Raw genomic sequence first — 14767 nt, 5'->3', positions numbered from 1 at the left:
ATGGGACATACAGGACACTGGATCATGGGATATACAGGATACTGGATCATGGGATATACAGGACACTGGATCATGGGATATACAGGACACTGGATCATGGGATATACAGGATACTGGATCATGGGATATACAGGACACTGGATCATGGGATATACAGGACACTGGATCATGGGATATACAGGATACTGGATCATGGGACATACAGGACACTGGATCATTGGATATACAGGACACTGGATCATGGGATATACAGGATACTGGATCATGGGATATACAGGACACTGGATCATGGGATATACAGGACACTGGATCATGGGATATACAGGACACTGGATCATGGGACATACATGACACTGGATCATGGGATATACAGGATACTGGATCATGGGATATGCAGGACACTGGATCATGGGATATACAGGACACTGGATTATGGGATATACTGGACACTGGATCATGGGATATACAGGACACTGGATCGTGGAATATATAGGACACTGGATCACGGGATATACAGGACACTGGATGACGGGATATACAGGACACTGGATGATAGCATATACAGGACACTGGATGATGGGAAATACAGGATACTGGATCATGGGATATACTGGACACTGGATCATGGGATGTACAGCATACTGGATCATGGGATATACAGGACACTGGATCATGGGATATACTGGACACTGGATCATGGGATATACTGGACACTGGATGACGGGATATACAGGACACTGGATGATAGCATATACAGGACACTGGATGATGGGATAAACAGGATAGTGGATCATGGGATATACAGGACACTGGATCATGGGATATACAGGTCACTGAATCACGGGATATACAAGACACTGGATCATGGGATATACAGGACACTGGATCATGGGATATACTGGGCACTGGATCATGGGATATACAGTACACCGGATCATGGGATATACTGGACACCGGATCATGGGATATACAGGACACTGTATCATGGGATATACTGGACACTGGATGATGGGATATACTGGACACTGGTTGATAGGATATACTGGACACTGAATCATGGGATATACAGGACACTGGATCATGGGATATACAGGACACTGGATCATGTGATATACAGGACACTGGATCATGGGACATACATGACACTGGATCATGGGATATACAGGATACTGGATCATGGGATATGCAGGACACTGGATCATGGGATATACAGGACACTGGATTATGGGATATACTGGACACTGGATCATGGGATATACAGGACACTGGATCGTGGAATATATAGGACACTGGATCACGGGATATACAGGACACTGGATGACGGGATATACAGGACACTGGATGATAGCATATACAGGACACTGGATGATGGGAAATACAGGATACTGGATCATGGGATATACTGGACACTGGATCATGGGATGTACAGCATACTGGATCATGGGATATACAGGACACTGGATCATGAGATATACTGGACACTGGATCATGGGATATACAGGACACTGGATGATAGCATATACAGGACACTGGATGATGGGATAAACAGGATAGTGGATCATGGGATATACAGGACACTGGATCATGGGATATACAGGTCACTGAATCACGGGATATACAAGACACTGGATCATGGGATATACAGGACACTGGATCATGGGATATACTGGGCACTGGATCATGGGATATACAGTACACCGGATCATGGGATATACTGGACACCGGATCATGGGATATACAGGACACTGTATCATGGGATATACTGGACACTGGATGATGGGATATACTGGACACTGGTTGATAGGATATACTGGACACTGAATCATGGGATATACAGGACACTGGATCATGGGATATACAGGACACTGGATCATGTGATATACAGGACACTGGATCATGGGACATACATGACACTGGATCATGGGATATACAGGATACTGGATCATGGGATATGCAGGACACTGGATCATGGGATATACAGGACACTGGATTATGGGATATACTGGACACTGGATCATGGGATATACAGGACACTGGATCGTGGAATATATAGGACACTGGATCACGGGATATACAGGACACTGGATGACGGGATATACAGGACACTGGATGATAGCATATACAGGACACTGGATGATGGGAAATACAGGATACTGGATCATGGGATATACTGGACACTGGATCATGGGATGTACAGCATACTGGATCATGGGATATACAGGACACTGGATCATGAGATATACTGGACACTGGATCATGGGATATACAGGACACTGGATCATGGGACATACAGGACACTGGATCATGGGACATACAGGACACTGGGTCAAGGGATATACAGGACACTGGATGACGGGATATACAGGACACTGGATGATGGCATATACAGGATACTGGATCATGGGATATACAGGATACTGGATCATGGGATATACAGGATACTGGATCATGGGATATACAGAACACTGGATGATGGGATATACAGGATACTGGATCATGGGATATACAGGATACTGGATCATGGGATATACAGGATACTGGATCATGGGATATACAGGACACTGGATCATGGGATATACTGGACACTGGATGACGGGATATACAGGACACTGGATGATAGCATATACAGGACACTGGATGATGGGATAAACAGGATAGTGGATCATGGGATATACAGGACACTGGATCATGGGATATACAGGTCACTGAATCACGGGATATACAAGACACTGGATCATGGGATATACAGGACACTGGATCATGGGATATACTGGGCACTGGATCATGGGATATACAGTACACCGGATCATGGGATATACTGGACACCGGATCATGGGATATACAGGACACTGTATCATGGGATATACTGGACACTGGATGATGGGATATACTGGACACTGGTTGATAGGATATACTGGACACTGAATCATGGGATATACTGGACACTGGATCATGGGATATACAGGACACTGGATTATGGGATATACACAACACTGGATTATGGGATATACTGGACACTGGATCATGGGATATACAGGACACTGGATCATGGGATATACTGGACACTGGATCATGGGATATACAGGACACTGGATCATGGGATATACAGGACACTGGATCATGGGACATACAAGACACTGGATGATGGAATATACTGGACACTGGATCATGGCAAAAACTGGACACTGGATCATGGGACATACAGGACACTGGATCATGGGACATACAGGACACTGGATCATGGGACATACAGGACACTGGATGATGGGATATACTGGACACTGGATCATGTGATATACTGGACACTGGATCATGGGATATACAGGACACTGGATCATGGGACAAACCGGACACTGGATGATGGGATATACTGGACACTGGATCATGGGATATACTGGACACTGGATCATGGGATATACTGGACACTGGATAATGGGATTTACAGGACACTGGATCATAGGACATACAGGACACTGGATCATGGGATATGCAGGACACTGGATCATGGGATATACTGGACACTGGATGATGGGATATACAGGACACTGGATCATGGGATATACTGGACACTGGATCATGGGATATACTGGACACTGGATAATGGGATTTACAGGACACTGGATCATGGTATATACTGGACACTGCATCATGGGATATACTGGACACTGGATAATGGGATTTACAGGACACTGGATCATGGGACATACAGGACACTGGATCATGGGATATGCAGGACACTGGATCATGGGATATACTGGACACTGGATGATGGGATATACAGGACACTGGATCATGGGATATACTGGACACTGGATCATGGGATATACTGGACACTGGATAATGGGATTTACAGGGCACTGGATCATGGGATATACTGGACACTGGATCATGGGATATACTGGACACTGGATCATGGGATATACTGGACACTGGATAATGGGATTTACAGGACACTGGATCATGGGACATACAGGACACTGGATCATGGGATATGCAGGACACTGGATCATGGGATATACTGGACACTGGATGATGGGATATACAGGACACTGGATCATGGGATATACTGGACACTGGATCATGGGATATACTGGACACTGGATAATGGGATTTACAGGACACTGGATCATGGGATATACTGGACACAGGATCATGGGATATACAGGACACTGGATCATGGGATATACAGGACACTGGATCATGGGATATACTGGACACTGGATCATGGGATATACTGGGCACTGGATTATGGGATTTACTGGACACTGGATCAGTGGCGTAGTTATAGGGGTCGCAGCTGTCGCAATTGCGACCGGGCCCCTAAGCCTGGGGGGCCCACGGGGCCCCCGTCACCATACAGCAACATAACATACATTTTCTGTGCAGTGGAGCCGCACTATATACTGTATGGGGAGTGGATTTGGGGGGCATTATACTGTATGGGGAGCTGATATGTGGGGCATTATACTGTGGGGGCTGATATGGGGAGCATTATACGGTATGGGGCAGTTATTGGGGGCATTATACTGTATGGGGAGCTGATATGGGGGGCATTATACTGTATGGGGGCAGCTATGTGGGGCATTATACTGTGGGGAAGGAGTGAGCAGGTGCTTTAAATAATAGGAGTGGCTATTATTATTTAAAGCACCTGCTCACTCCTTCATCAGCATTTTCTGACCTGGCTGTGTCCATTTGTAAGTATGGCCTTTCTCGGTGTTTTTGTATATGTCCCCTTGTTTTTATCGGTTCTGTCTGTACATCAGGAACATTCTGTTCCATTTAAGGAGTTAGGGACTCGCAAGTCTGGGGATCCTTGTTGTGGATTGCGAGCTTGCGTCCTTTTGGCCAAAATGATTACTAATACCCCAGGTATTTTTCATTATTATGTATATTCGCTTCTCTTGGACACAGCCGGGTCTTTGATGCTGGGAGAGCATGGTGTGTTGTTGTTTGGCATAGCAAGCAGGGTAGCCGCTCTATGAACTATCAAGGCGTCACAAATAGGCTTCTACCTGGCTATACACGTTGTGCCTCATGACGTACACACTATCCCTCCATGTTTCACACACTTGCACCCCATTATCCATTTATTTCTATTGAGGCACTTCACTCATTACTGCCCCCTATATTTCACTTATAGTATTACACTTGCACACACACTATTCATTTATTATTTCTTACTACACATCCCATGCACCACACACGCCCCTCCCCTCAAGACCAGTGGGAGTGGCTATTATTATTTAAAGCACCTGCTCACTCTCCTTCATCAGCGTTTCTGACCTGGCTGTGTCCATTTGTAAGTATGGCCTTTTTCGGTGGTATTATACTGTGGGGGCAGTTATGGGGGGCATTATACTGTATGGGGGGCATTATACTGTATGGGGAGATGATATGGGGGGCATTATACTGTATGGGGAGCTGATATGGGGGGCATTATACTGTATGGGGAGATGATATGGGGGGCATTATACTGTATGGGGAGCTGATATGGGGGGCATTATACTGTATGGGGAGCTGATATGGGGGGCATTATACTGTATGGGGAGATGATATGGAGGGGCATTATACTGTATGGGGAGCTGATATGGGGGGCATTATACTGTATGGGGAGATGATATGGGGGGCATTATACTGTATGGGGAGCTGATATGGGGGGCATTATACTGTATGGGGAGCTGATATGGGGGGCATTATACTGTATGTGGAGTGGATTTGGGGGGCATTATACTGTATGGGGAGCTGATATGGGGGCATTATACTGTATGGGGGCTGATATGGGGAGCATTATACGGTATGGGGCAGTTATGGGGGCATTATACTGTGGGGGCAGTTATGGGGGCATTATACTGTATGGGGAAGTTATGGGGGCATTATACTGTATGGGGAAGTTATGGGGACATTATACTGGGTGGGGGAAGCTATGGGAGCATTATACTGTGTGGGGGCAGCTATGGGACATTATACTGTGTGGGGGCCTTATACTATGGGGGCTGTTGGGCAAGGTGGATAGGGCATAGGCAAGCGCAGGGGTCTGGTGATCGTGATTTGGGGAGGGGTAGGGAGGTTCAAGCTGAATTCTTGCCCCCGGGCCCATGAGCCTTTAGCTACGCCCCTGCACTGGATCATGGGATATACAGGACACTGGATCACTGGAAATAAACAGGACTCTGAATCATGGGACATATTTGACACTGATTCACGGGATCTACTGGATCACTGGAAATATACAGGACGCTGGATCCTGGGATATGCTGGACACTGGATCTACAGGGCACTGGAAATATACAGGATACTGAATCCCGGGATATAAGGGCAGGCGATTACTGTATATACAGGACACTGGGGGCAGGGAATATACAGGACACTGAATCTACAGGACAATGGATCACGAGATACTGTATACAGGACACTAGATCTCAGGATATACGGGGCAGGAGATCACTGGATATACAGGATACTGGATCACTGGAAATGTACAGGACACTGGATCACGGGACATATATCACACGTAATATACAGGACACATAATAATGAGCTGGTCATGGAGGGGCATATTTCAGTCTTTAGAAATAAAGCAGCTACCTGCACAATACGTGTCACAAATGTTTTATGTTTTTTTGGGACAAATCAACAAAAGTTAATTTTTATACAATGCAGTCGGAAATTCTTCTGACCCTTTCAGTTTTTTCACATTTTGTTATGTTGAGGCCTTATGCTAAAATAAAAAATCTAGTTTTCCCAATCATTCTGCACTCAATACCCCATAATGACAAAGTGACAAAAGAATGTTAGAAATTTTTGCACATTTATAAAAAAATTAAAAACTCAAATAAGTATTCATTCAGACCCTTTGTTTTCACATTTGAAATTTAGCTCCAGGGTCTTCCGTTTCTCAAAATCATCATTGAAAGGTTACTACACCTTGATTGGATCCACCGGTGGTAAATTCATTTGATTGGACATGATTTGGAAAGACACGCCCCTGTCTATATAAGGTCCCACAGCTGACAATGTATATCAGAGCAGAAACCAAGTCATGAGGAGGAAAGAACTGGAGGAAGTTTGGATCAACCAGGACTCTTCCTACAGCTGGCCACCCCACCAGACAAAGATGTGACCAAGAACTCAATGGTCACTCTTGCTGAGCTCCAAAGATTCTGTGTGCAGATGGGAGCAACTTCCAGAAGGTCGACCATCACTGCATCACTCCAACAATCTGGGCTTTATGGCAGAGCGGTCAGAAAGAAGCTTCTCCTGAGTAATAAGACACATGAAAGCCGCCTGGAGTTTAAAAGAAGTACCTAAAGGACCTCAGACTGTGAGAAACAAGATTTTGTGGTCTGATGAAACCAAGATTGAAGGCCTCAATTCTAAGCGTCATGTCTGGAGGAAACAAGGCACTGCCCATCACCTGCCCAATACCAACCCTACAGTGAAGCATGGTGGTGGCAGCGTCATGCTGTGGGGGTGTTCTTCAGCGGCTGGGACACGGAAACTGGTCATGGTTGAGGGAAAGATGAATGGAGCAAAGTCCAGAGATATTCTTAAACAAGACCTGATCCGGAGTGCTCTGGACCTCAGACTGGGCCGAAGGTTCACCCACCAACAAGACAATGACCCTAAGTACACAGCCAAAACAATACAGGAGAGGCGGGGGGACAATATAGGAGAGGCGGGGACAAAACACATGAGAGGCGGAGACACACCACAGGAGAGGCGGGGGAGACAATACAGGGGAGGCGGGGGGACAACACAGGAGTGGCGGCGGAGACAACACAGGGGAGGCGGGGGGACAACACAGGAGAGGCGGGGAGACAACACAGGAGAGGCGGGGACACAGCACAGGAGAGGCGGGGGGACAATATAGGAGAGGCGGGGACACAACACATGAGAGGTGGAGACACACCACAGGAGAGGCGGGGGAGAGAACACAGGGGAGGCGGGGACGACAACACAGGAGAGGCGGGACGACAACACAGGAGAGGCGGAGACATACCACAGGAGAGGCGGGGGAGACAACACAGAAGAGGCGGGGACACAGCACAGGAGAGGCGGGGGGACAATATAGGAGAGGCGGGGACACAACACATGAGAGGCGGAGACACACCACAGGAGAGGCGGGGGAGACAACATGGGCGAGGCGGGGGAGACAACACAGGAGAGGGGGGACGACAACACAGGAGAGGCGGGGGGACGACAACACAGGAGAGGCGGGGGGACAACTCTGTGAATGCCTTTGAGTGGCCCGGCCAGACCCCTGACTTGTACCTAATCAAACATCTCTGAAGAGACCTGAAAATGGCCGCCACAGACGTCACCATCCAACCTGACAGAGCTGAGAGGATCTGCAGAGAAGAACGGCAGAAAATCCCCAAATCCAGGTGTAAACCTTGTGGCATCAAGAAGACTGGAAGTCGTTATCACTGCCAAAGGGGCTTCACCTGATCCTGAGTAAAGGGGCTGAAGACTTATAAAATGTCCGATTCTAGGTTTTCCTTTTCAATAAATTATTAAAGAACAAAAATTCTGTTGTCACTTTATAATTATGGGGGATTGAGGGCAGAACGAGGGGGAAAACTGGAATAATTTTATTATTTTAGCACAAGAATCAACATAAGAAAATGTGAAAGCATTGTACGGGTCTGAAGACATTCTGAATGTATTGTATGTGATCCCGATGTCTTCTTTAAGTTTCCATACTACAAGGCTGATGTCTCCTTCACCAGTTCGACTTGTGTCATAAGAGGACCTTCTATATATACTCACTTTTATACCCAGAGTCCAGTGCTGCAGGTATTTGTATCAGGTTTCTTCACATCATCCTCAGATCTCCACTCTGTAGCAGGAAGAGAATGGAGAAGGTTTCACTGGAGGCCACAGCCGGGAGAACATTGAGCTAAATATACAACTTATACACAGTCCATGACTCACACATAGGGTTCATGGCTAATAGACAGTCCATGGCACACAAAATCAATGGCTCACAAAATCCATGGTTACACACAGTCCATGGTCACACACAATCCATGTTCACACACAGTCCATGGCTTACACATAGAGTGCATGGCTAATAGACAGTCCATGGTCACACATACAGTCCATAGTCACACATAGTCCATGGCTCACACACAGACGATGGCTCACACAGTCTATGCTCACACAGTGGATGGCTCACACACAGACGATTACTCACACTCAGTCCATGGTGACACATGATGACACACAGTCCATGGTGACACACAGTCCATGCTCACACACAGTCCATGCTCACACATAGTCCATGTTCACACATTTTGATTCCACAGCTCAGACACAGTCCATAGCTCACACACAGTCCATGGTCACACATAGGGTGCATGACTTATGTACAGCCCATGCTCACACATAGTGGATGGCTCACACATAGTGGATGGCTCACACACAGTCTATGGAACTAAAATACAGAAGTCTATCACTTCTGCACCTATCAGTAACACTGCACCTGTCTATCTGTCTTCTATAATCTCTCCCTATGTGACTAGCAGTGGCGGATCCCCATATGGGCGTTTCGGGCGGTCGCCCGGGGCCCAAGGCTTGCAGGGGGGCCCATAGCTTCCCACACCGCACACAAGTGAAACAAAACTCTCCAGGGCTGCTGCTGCCGGCCGCATTCTAGAGGCGGGGGGAATGTGCAGGGGGAGTCAATTGCGGCCAGGGAACAGGGGCACAGCACATCAGCTGTAGAGAGCAGACTGTCAGAGATTGTGATGGGCAGGTGCTGGAGTCTCCCTGACAGTCTGCTCCTCTGTGCTGCTGTGCACTGTCCCTCCTGTCTAAACCTCCAGCAGCTGCCTGATAACGGCAAAACTGAAACTAGAGGGTGAAGGACCTGTGGTGACGTCACAGTCACATGATTAAGGTCCTGGAGACTGCCAGAGACAAGCACCGCAGAGGAAGAGGCTGGTAAGTAAGTGTGTGTGTTAGTTAATGTAAGTCTATATAGTGTGTGCTGTGTATATAGTGTCTATAATGTAAGTCTATGTAGTGTGTGTGTGTGTGTGTGTGTGTGTGTCATAATGTAAGTCTATATAGTGTGTGCTGTGTATATAGTGTGTGCTGTGTATATAGTGTGTGCTGTGTATATAGTGTGTGCTGTGTATATAGTGTGTGCTGTGTATATAGTGTCTATAATGTAAGTCTATGTAGTGTGTGTGTGTGTGTGTGTGTGTGTGTGTGTGTGTGTGTGTGTGTGTGTCATAATGTAAGTCTATATAGTGTGTGCTGTGTATATAGTGTGTGCTGTGTATATAGTGTCTATAATGTAAGTCTATGTAGTGTGTGTGTGTGTTTATGTGTGTGTGTGTGTGTGTGTGTGTGTCATAATGTAAGTCTATATAGTGTGTGCTGTGTATATAGTGTGTGCTGTGTATATAGTGTGTGCTGTGTATATAGTGTGTGCTGTGTATATAGTGTGTGCTGTGTATATAGTGTGTGCTGTGTATATAGTGTGTGCTGTGTATATAGTGTGTGCTGTGTATATAGTGTGTGCTGTGTATATAGTGTCTATAATGTAAGTCTATGTAGTGTGTGTGTGTGTGTGTGTGTGTGTGTCATAATGTAAGTCTATATAGTGTGTGCTGTGTATATAGTGTGTGCTGTGTATATAGTGTGTGCTGTGTATATAGTGTGTGCTGTGTATATAGTGTGTGCTGTGTATATAGTGTCTATAATGTAAGTCTATGTAGTGTGTGTGTGTGTGTCATAATGTAAGTCTATATAGTGTGTGCTGTGTATATAGTGTGTGCTGTGTATATAGTGTGTGCTGTGTATATAGTGTCTATAATGTAAGTCTATGTAGTGTGTGTGTGTGTGTGTGTGTGTGTGTGTGTCATAATGTAAGTCTATATAGTGTGTGCTGTGTATATAGTGTGTGCTGTGTATATAGTGTCTATAATGTAAGTCTATGTAGTGTGTGTGTGTGTTTATGTGTGTGTGTGTGTGTGTGTGTGTGTGTGTGTGTCATAATGTAAGTCTATATAGTGTGTGCTGTGTATATAGTGTGTGCTGTGTATATAGTGTCTATAATGTAAGTCTATGTAGTGTGTGTGTGTTTATGTGTGTCATAATGTAAGTCTATATAGTGTGTGCTGTGTATATAGTGTGTGCTGTGTATATAGTGTGTGCTGTGTCTATAATGTAAGTCTATGTAGTGTGTGTGTGTGTGTCATAATGTAAGTCTATATAGTGTGTGCTGTGTATATAGTGTGTGCTGTGTATATAGTGTGTGCTGTGTATATAGTGTGTGCTGTGTATATAGTGTGTGCTGTGTATATAGTGTGTGCTGTGTATATAGTGTCTATAATGTAAGTCTATGTAGTGTGTGTGTGTGTGTGTGTGTGTCATAATGTAAGTCTATATAGTGTGTGCTGTGTATATAGTGTGTGCTGTGTATATAGTGTCTATAATGTAAGTCTATGTAGTGTGTGTGTGTGTTTATGTGTGTGTGTGTGTGTGTGTGTGTGTGTGTGTGTGTGTCATAATGTAAGTCTATATAGTGTGTGCTGTGTATATAGTGTGTGCTGTGTATATAGTGTGTGCTGTGTCTATAATGTAAGTCTATGTAGTGTGTGTGTGTGTGTGTCATAATGTAAGTCTATATAGTGTGTGCTGTGTATATAGTGTGTGCTGTGTATATAGTGTGTGCTGTTTATATAGTGTGTGCTGTGTATATAGTGTGTGCTGTGTATATAGTGTCTATAATGTAAGTCTATGTAGTGTGTGTGTGTGTGTGTGTTTATGTGTGTCATAATGTAAGTCTATATAGTGTGTGCTGTGTATATAGTGTGTGCTGTGTATATAGTGTGTGCTGTGTATATAGTGTGTGCTGTGTATATAGTGTGTGCTGTGTATATAGTGTGTGCTGTGTTTATAGTGTGTGCTGTGTATATAGTGTGTGCTGTGTATATAGTGTGTGCTGTGTATATAGTGTGTGCTGTGTATATAGTGTGTGCTGTGTATATAGTGTGTGCTGTGTATATAGTGTCTATAATGTAAGTCTATGTAGTGTGTGTGTGTGTGTGTGTGTGTGTGTGTCATAATGTAAGTCTATATAGTGTGTGCTGTGTATATAGTGTCTATAATGTAAGTCTATGTAGTGTGTGTGTGTGTTTATGTGTGTCATAATGTAAGTCTATATAGTGTGTGCTGTGTATATAGTGTGTGCTGTGTATATAGTGTGTGCTGTGTATATAGTGTGTGCTGTGTTTATAGTGTCTATAATGTAAGTCTATATAGTGTGTGTGGTTTGAATATATAGTGTTTGGTGTTAGTGTGAATTGTATATAGGGTGTTTAATCTCACATTTTTTGTGTGCAAAATAATTTCCCACCCATAGAGCCCTCTGCAGTAAGTCAGATGCTCAGAACCCCCCCCTGCAGTATAATCTCCCCCATGGAGCCCTCAGTAGTTATTATTCTGCAGGGGGGGGTCAGAGCGTTTTATTGACTGTTCAGGGTTCTATAGGGGAATAACTCCTTCCCCCCCCAAGAGCCATAAGGGCGGATTTACACAAACGTGTAATTTGTCCGTGCAACGCGCGTGCTTTTCACACGCGTCGCACGGACCTATACAAGTCTATGGGGCAGTGCAGACTGTCAGTGATTTTTGCGCAGCGTGAGTCTGCTGCGTAAAACTGACGACATGTCCTATATTTCTGCGTTTTTTGCGCATCACGCACCCATTGAAGTTAATGGGTGCGTGAAAATCACGCATGCCACACGGAGGCACCTCCGTGGGACGTGCGTGATTTGCTCAACAGCAGTATAACTATGATTGCAAACAGAAAAGCACCAGGTGCTACAAACATACAAACAGAGTGTCATAATGATGGCGGCTGCGCGAAAGGCACGCAGCCGCGCATCATATGGTGATGACACACGGAGCTGTTAAGTGCCTTTTGCGCGCGCAAAACGCCGCATTTTTTGTGTGCGCAAAACGCACACGCTCGTGTAAATCCGCCCTAAGTGTCAGACACTTAGACCCTCCCATAGGGCACTCAGCAGTCAGTCAGATGCACTGGGGAGGGGTGTCTGACTGCTTAAAGGGTAACTAACGAAACTTTTTAAAAAAAATTACATGTCATAGTGACATGTCAAATGTTCTAATCGGTGGGGGTCCGGGCACTGAGACCCCACCAATCGCTGAAACAAAGTGGCAGAAGCGCTCAGGTGAGTGAGGAGCCACTTTGTTTCTGATCGTCTTTCCTCTGATAGCCGAGCATGCGGTGTATGGGCACAACAGAAAGTCTATGAGTCCGTACACCGCGACGAGGAAAGACAATCAGAAATTAAGTGGAACACCGCTCACCCGGGCACTCCTGCTGCTTTGTTTTAGTGATCGGTGGTGGTCTCAATGCTGGGACCCCCATCAATCAAAACTTCTGACATATCACTCTCACTATGACACGCCAAATGTTTTTTAAAAGTTTAGTTACCTCTTGGGGACTGAATTTATTGGTTTGAGTTAATGTATGGGCCTGGGTCTTGATTTGCTTAGGGGTCTGGGGTATAAGACAATTTATGGTGTTTATGTCTGAATTTTTATGTTGCTATAGACGCTGAAAATGGCTACAGAATCAAGGGGAAAAGATTTCTCATCAGGAAACTGCAGTCATCAGGAGAAGTCGCCATAACGGTCAGTGTCAGATGGAGAAGAAAAGAGAACGACCTATCAGTGAAGACATCACCTGTGAGTCATTGCATTTATCTGTCACCTCTCCTGACATGTCTGTTATCGGAAATCCTTGTATTCCACATAAAGTCTTTGTGTACCCAGGACTAATAGACAAATGCGTGTTACCATTCCCCTTGTCAGGAGGAAGTGTCCCTACACAGTGTGATACTGTCAGCGATGGTTGAAGACTGTCAGTGTGTAGGGACACAGCCCTTTGACAAGGGGAATCGTAGCACTCATTTGTCAATGCTCACACAGAAAGGTGGTGTTTAATATAGACATGACGTGGCAGGGCGGTGGTGGACAAGGGGGCCCAAGCTTGTGGAACAGCCCAGGGCCCATGGTTTACTTAATCCGCCACTGGTGACTAGCCATGCACTCAGCTCTGCTACAGACCAACCACTGTCTTCATCTATGGTAACCACCTCCCACTCCCATGTCCACTTCTCCCATGCTGCTTCTACCCTTTGGGATGCTCAACCCATTCCATAAGACTGTCCACCGGTGTACAAAGCTTTAAGAGGCCTCTATAAATGCCCGTCTTCATGAAAGCCTACCCCAACACCTGGCTATAAACGATACCACTAGTTCCCTCTTCCTGTCCTACAGAAAATCCGTCTCCCCTCTTCCTAACCCACAGCGCATCTGATCCCAAAGAACCCCATGTGCAGCTGCTCCACTGAGCTGAGTCTGGATTCATGTATACATAGTAATGTCATGTAGTTTGCTGATATTACCTGGTTCAGTAATGCACCTAATCCCATTGTTCCTGTCGTATATTGTGACACCCATGGCCGTGGACCGTCGGGATTACTCACTCCCCGACGGCAGCAGCCATGGATCTGTAAGTGCTGGCCCGCATCTCCTCCTCAGGAGACGCCATCGCTCACTTCCGCTTCACTCTGCTGTGTCCCGTAGGGTGCACGTGCACGCTCGTGCACGGCCTTAAAGGGCCAGCGCATGCACCTGGATAGTATGTCAAATTAGCCCATGATCACCCTGGACTATAAGAAGGGCCCTGCCCCTTCCATCATTGCCTGAGCGTTGTTGT

At 45.7% G+C, this 14767-nt stretch overlaps 1 protein-coding gene and 1 pseudogene across 1 annotated transcript in view; both read right to left on the bottom strand.

Annotated features, from left to right (window-relative positions):
* Positions 1-14767, bottom strand: part of BSN (bassoon presynaptic cytomatrix protein) — a 145087-nt gene that overhangs the window by 3067 nt on the left and 127253 nt on the right. The window contains exon 11 of the mRNA XM_075832538.1: positions 8773-8842. The gene's annotated coding sequence lies outside the window, so the exon portion shown is untranslated. The remainder of the gene's footprint in view (positions 1-8772; positions 8843-14767) is intronic.
* The window catches only part of LOC142657503 (galactosylgalactosylxylosylprotein 3-beta-glucuronosyltransferase 1-like), a 38338-nt pseudogene that overhangs the window by 22701 nt on the left and 870 nt on the right, over positions 1-14767 (bottom strand).

This window comes from Rhinoderma darwinii, chromosome 7 (assembly GCF_050947455.1).
Source record: "Rhinoderma darwinii isolate aRhiDar2 chromosome 7, aRhiDar2.hap1, whole genome shotgun sequence".
Taxonomy (NCBI): domain Eukaryota; kingdom Metazoa; phylum Chordata; class Amphibia; order Anura; family Rhinodermatidae; genus Rhinoderma; species Rhinoderma darwinii.
Note: the sequence above shows the minus strand (reverse complement) of the source record. Positions and strands in the feature narration are given on the sequence as shown.